We start from the raw sequence: 7,449 nt of genomic DNA, 5'->3' as shown, positions 1-7,449 counted from the left end.
TTAAAGGGGTCATCCCGTGTTAGGGCCGTTTTTTTACCTTTTTTTGAAAAATTATTTTGGAGGACTGGATAAAGATAGAAACGTGATTTTTTCACCATATGTTTATTGATATCTCTAGTATATGTGATAAATTGATTGAGCTTGATGTCGTATCTAGTTTTCGGAATACGTGGCAATTTATGTACCCATGTCCAAAAAAAGGTGTTTTTCTGCTGTCACGCTTGAGGGCGTTGTGTTCATCTGAGGAAAAAAACTAAACGGAATTTTAATGTGGACAATATTCCACGATCCGCAAACTAGGCTAATTAGAAAATATTAAAAGTTAAATTTTTGGTGGGCTTTGAAACTTATTTTTTTGGATTTTGGTGTTTTTTTGCGGCTTTTTTTATGAATAAAAAAAAAAACGACTCGTCCGATTGCAATTATCCTAGTTTGCGGACCGTAGAAATATGTATTAAAGAAGTCATGGAAATTTCAAAGAATTTGATTGGATCGATTTTGAGCTACGGTGGCAGCCGATTTTCATTATGCAGCTTCGAGAAAAACGCATTTGAAAATTTAAATGTAATTATCAACAGTAAAATTTTAACTCACCATTAATATGCTATACCTGGTCCATAGAGAGCACCCTCCGTTTCTTCAAAAAAGTCTTGTAAGGCCGATTGTTGCTCTCTGGTTTCAATTCTGGCTCTTTTAGCGAGGTCAGTCGATCGTCGTTCGGACCGCCAAATTCGCGCTTCATTACGGCGGTCGGCATAAACCTGACATATGTGACCAACTTGACATCCCATTGTCACTACGACTTTGAGAATGCCATTGAATCCTTAATTCAAAATAATTACAGCCAGAAAGGTGGCTATTTCTACGACCTTGGCCCCAGAATGAAGGTGTTTAGGAGCGAAAGTCCAGATCAATGCATTTAACGACTCATTGTTATTCTGGGTCTCTGCTCCTAAACATCTGTTCAAGAGATCATCTCGTGACAAATCTTCGTAGGTTGGTTTGATGACTGTTTGAACTTCTTCAGTCAAAGGTGCCTTCTCGTGGTGGAAACTATCCAGCTCTCCTTTAGCTTCCGCTTTGCGCCATTTGCACCAACTGTCCTCGCCTGCTGGACAATTTTGATGCTGGGGATTTTCGTCTGTAGAACATTTATGGAAGTTTCCCAAATTTCTTGCTTCATTCCTTCTATCGAATTTGCGTGTCGACGAATAGCTAGCCCAAAAAGTGTAATGAGGTCGTTAATAACCTTATCAGTAAGTTTTCCAGTCCCTTTTCCACCAATGCCTTTGTGATTCTTCTTTGCATTTCTAAGCCGCGTTCCCATTCTTTTCTCGACATGTCCTACGCATTCCTTTTTTATTACTACGTATATTTGATTATTTGCAGAAATTTGCAGAATTACCGGAGAAAACTCCAGCAAAATCCAATATACAATATGCAAAACTTATCGCAATTGGAACATCCGTGTTCATGCTTGCTAAAAGTTTCTTTGCTGATGTTGATGCGAAGTCCTTTTTCTTCTCTGATAAGTATCGCTTCCCATGAAACACTCGTTTTTTAGTGCGAACATGACGTTGAACGTTAAAGCGATCTCCCCCCTTTAAAAAAATCACTGAACACACAAACAGCACAATACTTACAACAAAATATAACTGAGTATAACTTGAAAGCCTTTCAGTGCTCACTCTAGACTGGATTATCCTTTTTATTCCAAACAGCAAATAAGTTTAGACAATTGATTGGTTTTCCATCTTTTTGTATTTATACCTGTGTTCAAATTTATAAGGCTCAGGTAAAAAACTAACAGGTAAAAAAAGGATCCGGTGCTCTTTCTCATCGAGTACTCTAGCCGCGGCTGCAAACTCCTTACCTATTTAACACTGTAATTTCTGAACGGCTCGGAATATCGGAAAATTCTTTTGCCCACATATTCTCTACTATATATAGATACAATTCATGCAAAAAAAAATCGATTTCTCCAACCCGACACACGGGATGACCCCCTTAAGGGGTGTGTCGGATTCGTGGAATCGAATTTTTTTTTTTGGCATCAGTTGTATCTAGATATAGTGTAGAATATATGGGCAAAGTGATTTTTTGATATTCGGAGTCATTTGGAAATTATAGTGTTAAACACGTGATAAGTCACACGCCAGATTTATGTCGATTGCCGTAATAAAGCACGTATTTATCGATCCGAATGGCGTTCGAATGATTTCGCAAAAAGGTCAAACTTTGAAGCCAAGGCTGCGCATGTGTTTTTTCAAGAAACCTAAGGTTTATGGATTAGGTATAGCAGATTAATGGTCAGTTAAAGTTTTATGGCTAAAAATCGTATTCTACTTTTTAAATGCGTTTTTCTCGAAATTGCATGTTGAAAATCGACTGCCACCATAACCCAAAATCTATCCAACGCAATTCTTTGAAATTTTCACGACTTATTCAGAACATATTTCTACGGTCCGCAAACTAGGATAATTGCGATTCATTTAGTAGTTTTTTTTTATTCATCGAAGAAGCCGTAAAAAACAAAATTTAGTTTTTAATATTTTTTAATAATCCTAGTTTGCGGACTGTAGTTAAGTCTGTACGTTAAAATGCCATTTACTTTTTTCTTTAAGATGATCACAGCGCCCTCCAGCGTGGCAGCAGAAAAACACCTTTTTTAGAGACGGGTGCATAAATTGCCCTGTATTTCAATAACCAACTACGCTAACGGGGTGAAATAATTACTATGCACGCTCAAGATATCAATAAATCTATGGTAAGAAATTCGTGTTTGTATCTTTATCCAGTTCTTCATAAAAAGTTTTCGAAAAAAGCCAAAAAAATCGGCCTTCACACAGGATAACCCCCTTAAGAAATCTCAATAACCATTCTTTTATTTAAAAATACGATGGGCTAGCTTAAAAGTTTTGTATTTTTCTGATCGATTCTGTTTGACAGTTTTACACACCATTTTTACATGCATCCATTAGATCGTAGCAACCATTTCCATCTATCTTGAACATCCTAATGATGAGAAACGAATTTAACTTATTCAATTCCAAATATCAATTCAAATTTATTTCGTCAAAAACAGCTTAGACACATAAGCGCAACGTAAACTCAAGTATGAAATCACATTTCTATGCAGATTTCTAAATACTGAATGGAAATTTTAACGATTTGTTTATGGGTATATTTTATTTAATATCAGTTTCGCTTGAATGATCTCGCAATTTAGCGAGGAGTGAGATCACATTTATTTTGGTTTTCATTTTAAATGATTGCGCTCAGCCAGAGATTATTCTATTCATTTGTGATTTGCTAATAGTTATTATTATTTATTTATTTATAGCAAACAAGGCATCTTATATAATATACTTTATACAAAAAATATAGGATAATACTTTTTGGTAAATTATTCTGAATCAGAATTTTAAGATAGTTTATTTAACTAATTGTTTTTGTTTTAAATTTTACGCGACTTGTGTTAGGTTGGGTTGATTTAAGTATACTAGGAAGTCGGGAGGGCCCTGGTTAGGTTATGTTTGAAGGAAAATTTAGAGAAACCCGAAGAATGGTTGACATTTATTGAATTGAATTTTCGAAGGTCAGGGAGGGGATTTCTTAAGAGCCACATTGTTGTTTTTTAGCCTTTTTTTTGGTTTCTTGACTATTCAAAAGTTATATTCATAAGTAAGTCGATTTTGTAAGTAAAGTTTTGGTATCGATTTGCAGATAATTTGAAAGCTAATTTCGCCATTTGAGTCTAGATCTATCGGTGTTTATTAATCTTTTGAAATAGGTCACTAGATGTCTCTAGCATGTCCTAAATCTGTTCTCAGCAGCAAAATTGTCCTCGATGTTACTGTGAACATTGCAATAATTTATTTCAATGATGGAATGGAATGTTTTTGTTATAAGTTTTGGTCAGAAGCTGATGCCACGCGTATAGTGCAGTAGGAGCGTTCCCTTACTCAAGAAGCTAGAGAAGCCCGTAGCACATGTTTTCCACCAAGGAAGGGCGAGAGGCCTGAGAATGCTCCTTTCGACGACCTATTGTATGGCTTAGCTATCAAATTTCAACAGCACGAAACTTTAAACACTTTCTCTTTTTTAAATTTTGGGCGAAAATCTAGTGCTTCCAATTTACAACTAATCAAATTCAAATGTGAATTATAGCTTCGTAGTAACATTTTTTAGTGAAGCACTTAAGATTTTTTTTGATTATCTGTTTTAGACTATTGTTTTTGTAAAAAAAAACAAGTTTTTATTTCAAATTGACGCTTTTTTTAAATCAATATTATATTAGCTTACAAAAACTGTTCCGCTCGAAACGTCTCTCCATAGGGTCAAAGCTCTTACTGTATAAGACAATGATCTTACCAGTCCTCATGTATTTTTCGGAGACTTGGGTTCTTAGCAAGAAGAATTGCTAACTCTTAGCCGCTTTCGAGAGAAGAATCCTCCGAAGAATTTTTGGTCCCCTACATGAGGATGGACGATTCCGTAGCCTACATAATGACGAAATCTATGAGCGATACTATGACCGTCAGGTTGTGGATAAAATCCGGCTCAATAGGTTACGGTGGGCGGCTAACTTATCCGTATGGATGAGGATGATCTATGGTAGAAAAAGAAGACGAGGCAGACCCTGCGTAAGTCAGGATGCCAGACAGCTTTTAGGGATATCGAATTGGTGGAGCTCGGCGCAAAACCGGGATGTCTGGAGTTCCTTATTAAGGCAGGCCTAAACCGTATACCGGTCTTACGTACTTCAATAGCTTTTTATATCTATTTTAGGAAGTTCTAGATAAAAAATAACGGCCTGCAGGTTTTCGCGCGTGAAGATCATTCCCAAAAAAATAGGGGTTTCTTTTATCAACTATTGTTCCGCTATTTGGTTTTTGAGGGATTTGTAAACAATTTCCTTTTATATCTTAAATCTAACGATAACATATAGAATTAAAAAATATTAGAAAATGACCCTCGATTTCATGTATACAAGGTAATATGCATTACCCCTTAAGCAAAGTTGTCTATTTCGCTTTGGTTGATTTGATTGGAGAGAACATCAACGTGAATTGCGGTCAGATGTCAAACGTGAAACAGGCGCAGGACAATGCCCATTTTGATGAAAGGTTCATTTAATTGAAAACATGCAGCTTGTCTAGTGAGTCGTAAAGTCTCTCAATGCGAGAAGCGTAGATTGTTTTTGAATAGATTCGAATCTGTAGCAGGGTAGTTCATGCGCTGGGTTTCAGACAAAGTGCGCATATTCATGTAGAAACCGCACGAGCGAATTACGATATCCAGGTATAGGAATATTAAAAAAAAAACCGAATTAAACTTTAAAGACGTTTATTTCTGGACAAAGTTATAAAAATTACCCGCAAAGTTTACAGTCAATCGTTCAATTTATTTAAGAATTTCTGTTTACGTTGCGGCATGTGCCGGATGCAATATTTAGGTTGGTTGCACGAAGTGCAACGTTTCATTTAGCAGTATTAAATTCAGGTTATTTTACGTAATTTGCAAAATTGACAAAATTAGTTGGGCATTTACGCCGGATGTGGGCTTAGGTTGTTACGCCGGATGTAACTAGCGCGTCTCTTAATGAAACCGAGTTGCTTATTATCCATGAATAGAATTCTGTCATATTGTGCGAAATCTAGATGTTGCTTTTTCCCGTGCATTTTATCCATTTGCTCTTTCTCGTGCGACTCTCACAAAACGATCAGCGTGGGTATCAACACAAATCAGTTATGCAAAAATAAACTTATTGAAAGACTCTCGTGATGCGCCATTAATATGTTAGTTTGATACCGTTAGAACCCTTTACCATATATTTTGAGTGGTTTCAACCTTACATTCACGTGAAATACTGAAATTCTACACACGGAAAGCGTGATCGGTTTTGAAATTATGCATTACTTCTGTTCACTCCTTTGTGGAGTATGGGGCATCCAGTCTCAGGTTTTAATGAGACTGTGCTTCAGCTTCAATATCATCACATTATACGCTGTGCAAGTGATAAGCCTACAGGCCGACATGCAACCATCTCGATCGCTGCACTCGTCATAGGTCAGAGATGAATATATGAAAGAAAATAAGACCTAGATGGCTTTCCTTTGTACCACGTAACTCAACTTTTAAATCTTGGTCCTTGGTAGTTAATCATAGTGAGTTCAAAATTGAAGGTAGGACCGGAACGAACTAAGAAGTGATCTAAAATTTGCATAATTTGAGAACCAAAATTTGATGATTGGCTCATTCAAACGCTTTGCTGAAGTTTGTACAAACCACGACACGTTTCCTTTTTAAATCAGAAACTAGAATTATGAGGTTAGTAGTAGTGGACCTGCTCTTTCGAAATCCATGTTTTTCATTGGCACGAGTAGGTCGATGATAGTGGTGAATTTGTCAGAAACCAGTTTCTCAAAGTGTTTGAGGATTACTGAAAGAATAGCAACGGATCGATAGTTATCAATTGATCCCTAATCACCGCTTTTATGGATAGGTGGGAGATGTGAGCATTTCCAAAAGGCGTGAAAGCATCCCGAGAAAGCGATTTATTAAATATTATTTGCAGAGGAGTGAGCAGTTGGTCCTTTGTTGACGGTTAGGTCTGAAATAGCTTCAATGATTTCTTGCCGAATGCGTAAGATTTCACTAATAAGGAATGTGGGGATAAAATCAGGAGTTCGAGGATATAGGTGGGCAAAAGTTGCTCTGAAGGTGGTCCGTAAAAAAGTCATAGATCTCCAGCAGGGAAAGTGTAAATAGCGGTCCCTCGAACATGGGGCAGGAAAGCAGTAGTTTTTCGTTTCATATTAACGAAGTCGAAGATTTTTTCTGGGTCGGTGATGATTTTCTCTCCTACTATATTTACATATACTTATATGGTTTGGAGGATTTTATGGAAAATTCTTTGGCTAACTCTTCATACTTTTTGCTTTCTGTCTGACCAGGGCTCTGTAAGCGTATCGCGTTTCTTCATTTTTGACATTGATGGCGTTGAAGATTGTCTTGTGAAAGGGAGATGCAGAATCATCCAGATTTAATGCTGAAAGGTAGATAGCTCAATTTATAGAATCTACTTTTATATAATTTTTAATGATTTCTTGGTCAGCATTTAAATATATACAATTTTGTTATTTTACGATTGAGTTAAAGAAAGATTCCTAGATGTATAAGTTGAACTGTGAGGGTGGAATAATGGCAAATGGAAAAGATTCTTGGTGGTCTAACTAACCAGTAGTTTGTTATGAAAGTTAGTGAAAATTAGATTCAACCATTTGCCCTTTCGGTTAGAAGTGGAAATACACTGTTGTGAATCGTTAACATAAAATGTGCTGATTATTTCCTTTTGCTACAAGGAGCCGGTAGTTTCTCTTGTGTTGATTTCCTTTGCTTCAGAAGTTCGATTGCTTCTCTCGTGTTGGTTAAGGTTGGTGATCT

The sequence above is a fragment of the Hermetia illucens genome, chromosome 2 (genome assembly GCF_905115235.1).
Source record: "Hermetia illucens chromosome 2, iHerIll2.2.curated.20191125, whole genome shotgun sequence".
Taxonomy (NCBI): Eukaryota; Metazoa; Arthropoda; class Insecta; order Diptera; family Stratiomyidae; genus Hermetia; species Hermetia illucens.
This window is presented reverse-complemented; position numbering follows the sequence as displayed.